This window comes from Chiloscyllium punctatum, chromosome 15, assembly GCF_047496795.1.
Source record: "Chiloscyllium punctatum isolate Juve2018m chromosome 15, sChiPun1.3, whole genome shotgun sequence".
Taxonomy (NCBI): Eukaryota; Metazoa; Chordata; class Chondrichthyes; order Orectolobiformes; family Hemiscylliidae; genus Chiloscyllium; species Chiloscyllium punctatum.
The window spans coordinates 44,620,644-44,634,838 of record NC_092753.1 but is presented as its reverse complement, the minus strand read 5'-3'; positions in this window follow the sequence as shown (position 1 = coordinate 44,634,838).

The following is a 14,195-nucleotide window of genomic DNA, read 5'->3' as shown; positions in this document are numbered from 1 at the left end:
TTGTTATATAGTACCTTTTCTCAATATGTTGACTTCTCATTAATCAGGCCATGTAAACGGGGCAGTCAGGCATGTAAAACTTGCCAGGCACTTCTCTGAAGGGCATGCATCAAACTACAGTTAGTGCTGAATTCTGTACATAAAGAGCACCATAAAGGATGATGGAGTATTCTCTCCAAAAAGCTACCTAGATATTGTGTCCTGCTGTTTTTGAAATTTCTGCAGTCAATATCCAAGGTTTCTTCATTTACTGTGATTATTTTTCAGATTAAATTACTCCCTATTAAATTCTGCTTACAAAAAAGACTGCTTGGAGGGCTGAGTGCTTGGATAGGTACAGTTTGTGTTGGGAGTGGGTGTGGTGGCAAGGGGTTTTGAGAGTTCTGGTTGTGGAAGGAAGCACAGGTGGGAAGAGAGGGATAGGGTTAGTCAGCTATGGTGGTCAGTGTGGAAATAGGAGGGATAGTCAAGAATGGCGGGTTGGAACTTTTGGTGGAAGGAGATAGAGGGAAGAGTGATAGTTCCCTTCCTGGTCGGGATGGGCATGTAGAGATCAGGAGAAGTTTCAGAGTGACAGGTGGGTGTGGCCTGGTGGGGTAGAGGGAGGGGTAGTCTGATCTGGACTGGTGGGAGTTGAAGAGGGATTATTTGATCTGGTTGACATATGGAAATACTTATTCTGATTGGGGCATAGTCAGTTAGGTGAATAAAGAAACAGAAGTGGTGACAGGAGGAAAATAAATGGTGAATAGTTGCATCTGAAATCAAAATCAAGACCGAAGTTAACTTTAACTCACAAATAAAAATAAAATGAGACCAGGGATAATGATTTGAAGTAATGATTTGCAATGTTGAGTCTGGATGACTGTCATTTATCCAATCAAAAGCTTATATCAAGTTTCATTGGAACACCACAGCATGTAAAAGGTTAAAATAACAAGTGACTAGGTGCTCATTTTTGGACTGAATAGAGACATTGTGAAATAGACCCCAAAATGTTGAGGGAAAGTGCATATTTGGAATAGTAAAAGGGGGAGGAGATGATATATTTGCGAGTAACATGCTGGAGGTGGCAAAAAATGAAAAAGGACGATCTCTGGGGTAGTTCATAGATTGACAGAATCAAGAGGTGTCCTATTATACTTTGAATTTGTATGATTTATTCCAGTGAAGAGCTATGAATGTGGGCAGTAGAAGCAGATCATAGTAAGCAAGAACATACAGATCATGCAAGCATGGAACTGTCATAAGAAATGTTAGAATAAAATCTGCTGTAGCGAGCTCAAAAGAATTATCCAGTGTCAGCGCCATCTTGAATCCATCTTTCTGGGAGGAAGAGGTGGCGAGGGTATGACCGCCAGAGAGAGTCAAGGGTCTTGCCAAGAGAGGAAAAGGGGGCATTTATCATTCATCAGTTAAGCTAAAATCCAGAATTGCCAAAAAAGTGCTAGAGGAAAAGAAAACAAGAAAATATAGATGAGTTAGTTTATTATCAGTAGTATGAGAAATAATAAGAGTCTATTATTATAAGGGATATGGGATCAGATAGCTCAGCTGGCTGAATAAATGGTTTGCTATGCAGACTGATATCTACAGTGTGGATTCAATTCCCACACCAGCTGAGGTTATCATGAAGGAATCTCCTTCCTACCTTCTCCCCTTGCCTGACATGTGGTGATCTTCAGGTGACTGCCACTGGTGGTCTCTCTCCAATTACAGAACATCCCAGTGATCTTTTGGGATTATATTGACTTTACTTGTATTATAATGTATGTAACAACAGGGTAATTGGGAAATCAAAGTGTTAACATAGATTTGTGAAAGAGAAATCATGTTTGACAAACATACCGGAGTCCCTTTCAGAAAATAATAGATGTGGGATAAAGACAGGATGTGGTGCATTTAGGTTTTCAGAAAGCTTTTAAGACCTGCATAAAAGGAGATTAGTAGGGCTTAATGTACTGGTGTGGATGGAGAATTGGTAAGCAGACACAAAAAGGAGAGCAGGAATAAAGGCAATGACTAATGGGGTGCTGCTAGGATCAGAGCTTGGGCCCCTGCTATCTATATCTAACTCAACACTTTGGAAGAAGAAATCAAATCTAATATTTCCAGTATTGCGAACCTCACATAACCAAGTAGTTTTGAGAGTGATGAGGAGGATGCAGAAAGGCTTTAGCGTGGAAGTGGACAAATAAATAGCAGATGTAGCTGCGCTTAAGTGTGAAAATGTCAACCCAGTAAGAAAAAACAACAGAGTATTATTTAGTGGTTTGGAAAACATTAATATACAGTGGAATCTGGGTACACCGGTCTCTAAAGTAAGCAATCAAGTACAACAAGCAGTTCAGAAGACAATGGTTTGTTTGCAAGTGGGCTTGAATACAGGAGGAAAGATGTTATACAGCAGCTGAACAGGACATTGGTGAGAACCAACCCTGGATTGGCAGTATTCTTTGCAATATGGTTCTACTTGTCTAAAAATATACTTGCCGTAGGAGTAGAACAACAAAAGTTCACCAGGTTATTTCCTGGGAATCAGGATGGTTTTGAGAGGAGGAACTGGGTCAATTGGACCTATATTCATTGGAAATTAGATTAAAAAAAAAAGGATCTAATTGAAATGCATAAAATCCTGACAGGGCTTGTCAAAATAAATGGACATATAATGTTCTAACTGTCTGGTTAGCCACAAATACGTGGCCATAGTCTCAAGGTACAAGATAAACAATTTCACATGGGGATGGGGAGAAAGTTTTGGATTTAGTGAGTGAGTCTATGGAATGTTGTACCATATGAAGTTGTGGAGCTCAAGTCATGGAATTGGTTTAGAAAGAAATGAATTTCTTGATATTAAAGGCAACAAGAGGCATGGAATATGTGAGAGAATGATATCGAGATAGAGAATCAACTGCAAACATGCTGAATTGTGCAGCAGATTTGATCGGCTACTTGTCAGAATTGTAGCAATAAATCAGAAAGTAAAATTTATGATGCCGTAAAATGCTACTCAATTGCATTGCTTAAAAGGAAGACTTTGGATTTGGTGCTATGTTAATAAGCTTGAACAAAACGTAAGCAAGCCAACTACGCTATAAATCAGTGTGAACTTGTGGCTAGATAAACTGTTCAAAGCTGTGATTCTTTGCCAATTGCAATCATCTGTGATGAAATAACATTGAATGGCTTCAAATGAAATTACACTCCATAGGCCTCTGGAACTGAAATATCTATTTTCTGCAGGGACTACATTCAACGCATGATGAGGGAAAAACAAATATTGTAAATATGAGTATTCAGCCCATCAATTAAGAATTGAGGAATAATTGTTTCCATTAAAGTTATTCTACTTGGCAATTATATGATTGCAAGTATAGAACCCTGGAATTCATCTCATTAGTTATAAAACTTTCTCTTTCAGACCCTAACATTACCAAATTAAGGTTCTTTATTGCTTTGACTATTGGTGTTTTTGTTAAAATTAATAATGATACTTATGTATTGAACAAATTACAAATTCTAGTAAAACAATATCTCAGGTGGACAAGTTTAAGATTTCAGCCATTTTTTCGTGCAAGCTTGTTTATTATTTTTGTCACACTTTCACAAATAAAAAGAAATTCAATTTCATCACCAGTCTAAATGTCTGAATTTAAACTGCTACAATTCAATTTCATTCCCTCTGTGCATTTAACATCACATACAATGTTAATCTATTCATGATTCTCAGTTCGATCCAAGTTAATTCCCACACTCATTCTTACATATGTCTACAAGATTTATGCTCCCAAATACCTGATCTACGTTGGTTCACTTATGACAATTTATTGTACACCTGAAAGGACAAACTGTATATTTTATAATCTATTGGATTATCACCAGGAAGTAGGTGTCATTACTCTAAACAATACTTTTGTATTCACAATTCTGATGGCCAAGTATTAACCAGCATTCAATTTTTACGATGTGTTTATCCAACAACCTCAGTTTTGTACCATTAAATGTTTTTCACATTTTGAATAGGTTTCAAAATAAATAAATTCCATTCAAAACTGTTTCAGCAATTGCACAACAGCTTCCAAATTATTTGCTTATAAAGTGATTACAAAGCAACAAGATAACATTGTACAATAACACATCAACTGTGAAAGTGGAGCAGAGTAACTTTTTACACTTTTATTTGCAATGTCTCTTTGCAGCTGATGTCTAACAAACATAACAGATGTTGATTTACAGCATTAGCAAATATTAAAAGATAAAGAAGAAAATTGGACATTGAATCACTCGACTGATGATTCAAATAAGTAATTAAACACTAGCCACTACTCATACCAGCAATGAAAAAATAATGAAAATCATTAAAACAAAACACCTCAACTGCTGAGGAACTCTGGGGAAACTCAACACATTCGAAAACTATAGTCGGTGAGAAATGCTGATATGTCATGAAGCACTGCAGGTCTGCAGCAGCAAGGAGTGTCTTGGCTTATAATATTGATCAACACACAGGGGTGTGCATCAACACTGAACAAAACAGCTTGACATTTTGCAATCCACTTTCAGAATTGTGTGTGGAAATGCAGCTTTTCAGCTATTCATTTCACTTGACAATAGAGACAAAAAAAAACACCCCGATATATTGTAAAGCTACAACTTCCACACTGAAACCTTGAAATGCCATGCAAACAATAGCTAAGTCATCCAAGCTCTGTCCACCCTTTCATGTCCAGGTGTGAATAAAGGTAGAAAATCAAACAGTAAAGGGAAGAGATTCCAATTAAAGAAAAAACAAGGAAAGGAAAGAAAAACAGTGAAAAACTGAGGAAGAAGCTAATAGGATTAAATACTAATAAATTTGTTGGATTGTATGGGTTACCTTCCAGGATGTAGCCACAGAGATAAATGAATGCACTGGTAACAATTTCCAAGAAACCTTAGATTCTAGATAAACTCCTGACAATTAGAAAACTGCCAATGTAAAACTCTTATTCTAAGACAAAGACAGCATGATTTCATAAAAGGGAAACCAGGCCTGACAAATCTTTGAGTTATTTGAACAGGTTACAAGCAAGATCGTTGAACTGGACCAGGAGATGCAATATTTGGATTTCAAAAAGGCGTTCAATAAAGTACTGAACTTCAGGCTACTTTTTTCCAACAGGAGACCAAGGATTTGAGTGTAGTAAATGAGCAAGGATAGAGGATTGGTCAGATGACAACTGATTTCAGATAAAGGTTGCATTTTCAAGATGGCAACTTGCAATTAGAGGAATGCTGCAGTGTTGGGTGCTGGGACCACAATTATTCACATCATATAAAAATGACTTGGAAGTGAATGTACTGTCACCAAGTTTGCAGATGACAAAAGTAGGGGGAAAAAAGCAAGTGGTAAGATGACACATAGGGGGATATAGACAAGTAAGTGGACAAAAAACCTGGCAGATGGAATTTATTGTAAGGTTGTGCACTTTGGCCGGGAGGAAAAAAGTGAAGCTGAGTATTACTTAAATGGAAAAAGACTGGAGGAAGCAGCAGCACAAACAAAATTGGGGATCCAGATGCATAAACTTCAAAAACCTAACATACAAGTTCAGCAGGTAATAGGAATGACAAGTGCAATGTTATCCCTTATTTCACATGGAACAGAGTACAAAAATTGGAAAGTCCTGTTAAGAATATACTATTCTGACAATACCCAGAATGTTAAATTTCAGTCTCCTTATCCAAAGAAAGATATGCTGGCATTTGAGGTAGTCTAGAGAAGATTATTCAGAGGTGCAGAGAGATGTTCTTATGCAAAGAAGTTAAATATGTTAGGCTTTGAGTTAGTGGAATTTAGAAGCATGAGAGAGAGCCTAATTGGAACAGATTCTTCGGGATTTGACAGGGTAAATGCACAGAGATTGATATCCCTTATGGGAGATTCTAGAAGAGAGCCTAATCTCAGGAGATGGGGATGAACTAACAAAACAGAGAAAGAGGGATTTCTTCCCTCAAAGTAGTGAGAATGTGAAATCAAGGGTTAGCCAGAAAAGCTGGGAATCATCATATCAGCCACAATCCCATTCAATGTTGGAGCTGGTATGTTGGGGCCAAATGGCACACCTTTTGGTTCTGTGACTTAGAGTCATAGAGATGTATAGCACGGAAACAAATCCTTCCGTCCAACTCATCCATGCCGACCAGGTATCCCAACGCAATCTAGTCCCACCTGCCAGCACCCAGCCCATATCCCTCCAAACCCTTCCTATTCAAATACCCATCCAAATGCCTCTTAAATATTGCAATTGTACTCACCTCCACTACTTCCATACACGTACCACCCACTACCTGAAAAAGTTGCTTCTTAGGTCTCTTTCATATCTTTTCCCTCACACCCTAAACCTATGGCCTCTAGTTCTGGACTCCCCCACCCCAGGGAAAAGACTGTCTATTTATCCTATCCATGCACCTCATTATTTTGTAAACCTCTAAGGTCACCCCTTAGCTTCCGACGCTCCAAGGAAAACAGCCCCAGGCTATTCAGCCTCTCCCTATAGCTCAAATCCTCCAACCCTGGCAACATCCTGGTAAGTCTTTTCTGAACCGTTTCAAGATTCACAAATGCCTTCTGATAGGAAGGAGACCAGAATTGCACGCAATATTCCAACAGTGGCCTGACCAATGTCCTGTACAGCCGCAACATGACCTCTCAACTCCTGTACTCAGTACACTGACCAATAAAGGAAAGCATACCAAACGCCACCTTCATTATCCTATCTACCTGTGACTCCACTTTCAAGGAGCTATGAACCTGCACTCCAAGGTCTCTTTGTTCAGCAACACTCCCTAGGACCTTACCATTAATGTAAAGATTTGCTGTCCCAAAATGCAGTACCTCACATTTAATTAAACTAAACTCCATCTGCCACTTCTCAACCCTTTGGCCCAAGATCCCATTGTAATCTGAGGTAACCTTCTTTGCTGTCCACTAAACCTCCAATTTTGGTGTCATCAGCAAACTTACTAACTATACCTCTTATGCTCGCATCCAAATCATTTATATAAATGATGAAATGTAGTGGACCCAGCACCGATCCTTGTGGCACTCCACTGGTCACAGACCTCCAGTCTGAAAAACAACCCTCCACCACCACCCTCTGTCTTCTAACTTTGAGCCAGTTCTGTATCCAAATGGCTACTTCTCCCTGTATTCCATGAGATCTAATGTTGCTCACCAGTCTCCCATGGGGAACCTTGTCAAATGCCTTACTAAAGTCCACACAGATCATTCACCGCTCTGCCCTCATCAACCCTCTTTGTTACTTCTTCAAAAAACTCAATATAGTTTGTGAGACATGATTTCCTATGCACAAAGCCATGATGACTATCCCTAATCAGTCCTTGCTTTTCCAATTACATGTACATCCTGTCCCTCAGGATTCCCTCCAACAACTTGCCCACCACTGACGTCAGGCTCACTGGTCTATAGTTCCCTGGCTTGTCCTTACCACCTTTCTTAAACAGTGGCACCATGTTAGCCAACCTCCAGTCTTCCGACACCTCACCTGTGACTACTGATGTTATAAATAACTCAGTAAGAGGCTCAGCAATCACTTCCCGAGCTTCCCACAGAGTTCAAGGGTACTACTGATCTGGTCCTTAGGTTTTATCCACTTATGTGTTTCAAGACATCCAGCACTTCCTCTTCTGTAATAGATGTCACCATCTATTTCCCTACATTATATACTTTCCACGTCTTTTTCCACAGTAAATACTGATGAAAAATGCTTGTTTAATATTTCCCATCTCCTGCAGCTCCACACAAAGGCCACCTTAAATGATCTCTGAGGGGCCCTATTCTCTCCATATTTACCCTTTTGTCCTTAATGCATTTGTAAAAACCCTTTGGATTCTCCTTAACTCTATTTGCCAAAGCTATATCATGTCTCCTTTTTGCCCTCCTGATTTCCCCCTTAAGTATACTCCTACTGCCTTCATACTCTAAAGGATTCATTTGATCCACTTTGTCTATACCTGATGTATACTTCCTTCTTTTTCTTAACCAAACCTTCAATTTCTTTAGTCATCCAGCATTCCATATACCTACCAGCCTTTCCTTTCACCCGAACAGGAATATACTTTCACTGGACTATTGTTATCTCATTTCTGAAGGCTTCCCATTTTCCAGCTGTAGCTTTTCCTGTGAACATCTGCACCCAATCAGATTTTGAAAGTTCTTGCCTAATACTGTCAAAATTGGCCTTTCTCCAATTTAGAACGTAAACTTTTAGATCTGGTCTATCCTTTTCCATCACTATTTTAAAACTAATAGAATTATGGTCATTAGCCCCAAAGTGCTTCACCACTGACACCTCAGTCACCTGCCCTATCTTATTTCCAAAGACTAGCTCAAGTTTTGCACCTTCTCTGTAGGCAGTGAATCAGAAAATTTTCTTGTATACACTTAAATTCTGCTCCACCTAAACCCTTAACACTATGGCAGTTCAAGTCTATGTTTGGAAAGTTAAAAATCCCTACCATAAACACCCTATTATTTTTACAGATAACGGAGATCTCCTTACAAAATTTATTTCTCAATTTCCCTCTGACTATTAAGGAGTCTATAATACAGTCCCAATAAAGGTGATCATCCCTTTCTTATTTCTCAGTTCCACCCAAATAACTTCCCTGGATATATTTCTGGGAATATCCTCCCTAAGTACAGCTATATTGCTATCCCTTATCAAAAACACCTCTCCCCCTCCTCTCTTGCCTCCCTTTATGTCCTTCCTGTAGCATTTGTATCCTGGAACATTAAGCTGTCAGTCCTGTCCATCCCGGAGTGAAGTTTCTGTAATTGCTATGATATCCCAGTCCCATGTTCCTAACCATGCCCCGAGTTCATCTGCCTTCCCTGTTAGGCCTCTTACATTGAAATAAATGCAGTTTATCAGTTCTACCTTGTTCTCTACATTGTTCCTGCCTGCCCGGACGGTTTGACTCACTTCTGTTCTCAACTGTACCAATCTCAGATTGAAATCTTTCCTCCCTGGGTGTCCCCCCAACCTTTCTCATTTAAATGCTCCCGAGTGGCTCTAGCCAATCTCCCTGCCAGTAGATTAGTCCCCTTCCAATTCAGATGCAATACATCCTTCTTGTACAGATCACTTCTATCCCAAAAGGGATTTCAAATGATCCAAAAAATGTGAATCCTTTTCTTGTACACCAGCTCCTCAGCCATGTATTCATCTTCTCTATCCTCCTATCCCTGCCCTCACTAGCTCATAGCACCGGGAGTAATTCAGATATTACTACTAGAGGACCTCCTTTTTAAATTCCTGCCTAACTCTCTGTAATCACCCTTTAGAATCACAACCTTTTCCCTTCCTATGTTCTTGGTTCCAATGTGTACAATGACCTCCTGCTGGCCCCTCTCCCTATTAGAACATTCTGCACCCTCTGAGACATCCTCGATTCTGGCACCAGGGAAGCAACACAACATTCTGTTTTTTCGCTGCTGGCCACAGAAACGTCTGTCTGTACCTTGGAGTAGAGAGTCCCCTAACATAATCGATCACTTGGAACATGAGGTGCCTCTCATGACATTAGAGCCAGTCTCAATACCAGAAACTTGGCTGTTTATACGACATTCTCCTGAGAATCCACCACTCCCTCTATTTTCCAAAACAGCATACTTGTTTGAAATGGGGATAGCCATAGATGACTCCTGCATTAGCTGCCGCCCTCTCTTACCTTTCCTGGAGTTAATCCATCTATTTCCCCCGTTCCTTCAACTGCCATCCATCACATTCCCTTGCTCTTGCAAATTCCTCACTGCCTCTAACTACCTCTCCAACTGATCCATGCGATTTTATAGGATTCCCAACCAACGACCTTTATTGCAGATATAATCCTCAGTAACCCATAAGGGCCATTTTTGCTTCTTTCAATCTACAGACCCAGAAAATAGCACTGTCTTATTCCTCTACAAAACACTGCTCCAGGTTAAATTAACGCTTATGGCTTATATTATACGTTTATTCAAGAGACGTAGCTCAATAAAACATATAATCAAGAAAGAACCCACTCTACTCATTACTGCAGACTCACTTTAAGGCCGCGCTTAAAATCCACTTATCTGCTTCTGTGCTGTGACTTTTCCTAGACAGGTTCCTCCAAGATCAGTTGTGAATTTCACTGTTTTTTAAGTTTTCCCAGACGCACTCCGAAGTCCAGTGATACATGAATTCAACAGCAAAGGTAGTAACTGCTAACTCTGTCAGTTAGCAATGTGAGTTTCTTTCTCTCTCTCCCTCCTGCACTTATCTCACCATGTGTTTCCTTTGTCTGTTCTTCTCCCTTTTAAAACTGTTGTTTTGACTTTTTTTTTCTCCGAAGTTCTAAAACAATGCAACAGCATAGAAAACAGTAATTGCTGCTCCTTTAATTGGAGGAAATCACCTCCAACACCTAAAGCACCTCAAAAAAAAGGAGCAGCTATTACATCCAGAAATTTTTCCCATCCTCCATCTTGGATTACCCAGAATCCTGTCTGTGCATGTAACGGTGCATGTGTGCATGCCTGTGTGTCTGTGTGAGTGCATGTGTTTTTGCCACTTAAGCAGAACACCAAAACCAAAACCATCAACTTGGTTGGTATTCCATTTAATTCTTTAATAACGTTAGATCTTTCCACTACTGCTACACACTGGCTGCAGTGTACAAATAAGAGAAGCAAATAGAAATTAAGAAAATATATAGTAGCCAACATAAAGAGGTGTCTTAAAGTCTTCTCTGACCATATAAATCTTAAAAGAATGGTAAAGGAAGAGTCCGGCCAATTAGGGACAGAAAAGGGTATTTACACCTCGAAGCAGGAGACATGTCAGAGATGTTAAATTATTACTTTGCATCTATCTTTACAAAAGAGAGAGAAGTTATCCAGGCCATGGTGACAGAGGAGTAACCTCAGTCATTGATGGGGCAGAAATGGTGGAATGCTTGTTGGCACTTAAAAGTTGACAAGGCACCAGATTCAATGAGACGTATCCACAGATTTTCAAAGACGAAATTGCTGGAGCACCATTTACAACCCTTCAGGCTTCCCCAAACTCAGAGGAGTTGGCAGAAGAATGGAAAATTGCAAACATTACAGCCTTGCTCAAGAAAGGTTATAAAAAGATAAGTCAAAATTAAAGACTAATCAATATAACATCAGTGCTGGGAAGCTTCTGGAGACAATTATTTGCGATCAAATTAGAAGTCACATGGACAAAAGTGGATTATTTAGGAAGGCAGAGAGTCAGCAAGGATTTTGAAAGGGGAAATCTTATTGAACTAAACTTGGAGATTTTTGAAGAGGTAACAGAAAGCTTATTGAGGGGAAGACAGTTGATGTTGTGTACACAGATGTTCAGAATTTGTTTGATACTCCACCACAGAGTCTTGATGAAAATTATGACTTATTGATTAAAAGGATCAGTAGCAATTTGGAAACAAAAAATTAGCTGTGTGATAGTAAAGAGAGAGTAATGTTCTTTTTTTTTAAGCCTGGAGAAAGGTTTGTAGTGGAGTTGCTTGGGGTCAGTAATCAGACTAATTTTACCTGATATATTAATGACCTGGATCTTGTGTGCTACAGATAAAATCAAAGTTTGCAGCTGACAAAAATTTGGAAGGCCTGCACATGCTGAGAAGGACCATGTGGAACTTCAGAAGACAGAGACAAGTTGGTGGGAATGGTGGTAGATGAGGAGTTTCATGCAGAGAAAAAAGTGTCAGATAATGCATTTTGATCAAAAGAATATTGAAAGACAGAATAAAATAGTGGCACGTTTCTGCAGGAGGTGCAAGAACAGAGGGACCTGAGTGTGCACAGATAATTGAAAGTGGCAGGACAAGTAGAAAAGTGAATAAATTATAGAGTATCCTCAGCTTTACTAATGGGATCTTAGAGCACAAGAATATGGAGGTGATATTAAACTTGCATAAGACACTTGTTAGATGTCAGATAGAGTATTATGTACGATTCTGGGCATGATATTATTGGAAGGATGTGAATGCACTGAAGATATTGTAGAGTTATTTACAAGAATGGTGCCAGGAATAAGAAAATTGAGTTGGGGGTAGATTGAAGAAATTGCTTTTTGCTAGTTCCTTGTAAAGCTGATTAAAATTTAATGTGCCAGTGAGACATACCTGATATGCACTGAAGAAAACATTTGAGTGATAAAACCTTAGATCATCTGACAATGCAGTAGCTATGAGTGGGCTATTAAAAAGCCACCTGGACAAGCAGGGAAGCTCTTCATCAAACCACATCATTCCTGCCCAATTCCATTGTCATGAATGCAAGATTTCAAAGTACAAAGCTGGCTTGGATGTTTTTCAAATTTAAATTTCAAAGAGTATTGGTCTCATTTTATTCATGTATCTACCATGGTTATTTGTTGAGACTCATTTCTTCAAAATGTTAAGTGCACTCACTTACCTCATAGCACGTAATGATTATTTTGGAAGAATAGGACATCTCTTTATTGTGGATGAAACAATATTGCATGTTTGTATTTATTCTTTACTGAGTTTGTGTTAGTGTCCTGGTTGTACTCATCTCTGTGGGATATCATTGAACTTGCAGGTTCAGCTGACATCTTCCTCTGTGCATTGTAATAGACATTGTCAGAAATCAATGAGGTTAGGATAATTTATGTATTAGTTGTTGAATTGAAAGTCCTGCAAGGTTTCTGTCAGCCAAAAATCCAAGATGGACCCACTTATGGAGAAAGCTGACACTACCACTTAAATCCCTAACTTCTCGTCAAATCCAACACACCAAGCAGGCCATTTCCTTCTATTTCTCCATACCCTGTATTTCTTCCCATGCCAACCACCTTCTCAGAATTGAAACTGCGAGCAGGAGTAGCCCATTTGGTTCTTTGGGCCTGCTCCACTATTCAGTAGGTTCATGGTTGAAAAAATGTTTTCACAAATAAGTGGAGCTGTGGGAGAACAACCTTAAAAATTCCATCCAAAAATCACAACCAAAATGATGACTTGTTTTTGCAAAAATAATCGCTGTTTTCTAACAAATTTGCATAAAAGTTTGATCATTCGAATCTAATGAAATGTGACTGCTGAGGATAAACAGTTCAGTTGAGTTGACATCAGCATCAATATTGATGTAGTTTCTGAATTTTTCATCAAACTGAACTTTAAGATCTGATAACACCTGTTGAATTTATTACTAATTCTCTATCTTGTCAACGTATTCCCACTTTCTTTCCTTATGTCGTAAATAATATCTAAAAGCATATCATGTTTTTTCCTTGAACATGCTCAATGACCCAGTCTTCACTGCCTTCTGGTTTTCTTGGTCGCAAATTCTCCAGGTTGACTACCCCCTGAATAAAGAAGCATTTTCTTATCTCAGTCCTAGATGGCCTACACCCCTCACAGAGTGTGACCTTCAGTTCTAGACACTAAATCCTCATCTTCCCTGCATCTAAGATGTCTACCCCTATTCAAATTTAAGTGTTTCAATTAAATACCCTCTCATTGTTCTAAATTCTAATGAATACAGGCCCACTTGAAACAAGCTATCCATTGCACTCACTCTGTGGAAAAGATGTCATCTCTTAGATGGGGAAACTAAAACTGCATGCAATACTCTAGGGACATTCTATATAACTGCAGAAAACATCCCTTCAGTTGGAATCAAATCCTCTTGCAATGAAGGCTCCCATTGGGGATTGAATGGGAGACATTGGCCTAATGGCTCAATCGCAAGACTATTAATCCAAAAATTCAATTAATATTCTGGAAACTCAGGTTCAAATCCCGCTAGGGCAGAGTGTGGAATGTGAATTCAATTAAAAAAATCCAGAATCTACTGATTACCATGAAACCATTGTCAATTGTTGGTGAACCAGATGGATTTTTCCTATGTCTTCCAGGGAAGGAAACCTGCTGCCGTTACTGTTCTGGCCTACATGTGACTCCAGACCCACAGCAATGTGGTTGACTCTTAAGTGGTTGCTGGGCAATTAGGGATGAGCAATAAGTGCTGGTCCAGACAGCAATGCCCTCATCCCATGAAAACATTTTTTTAAAAATTGCTTATTTTCTAACTATTGACTCATTCTTACTGTTTCAGAACCTCCATAAAAGAGCACAATCTACCATACCTCCCAAATTGTGCCAGAGTTAAACATGGA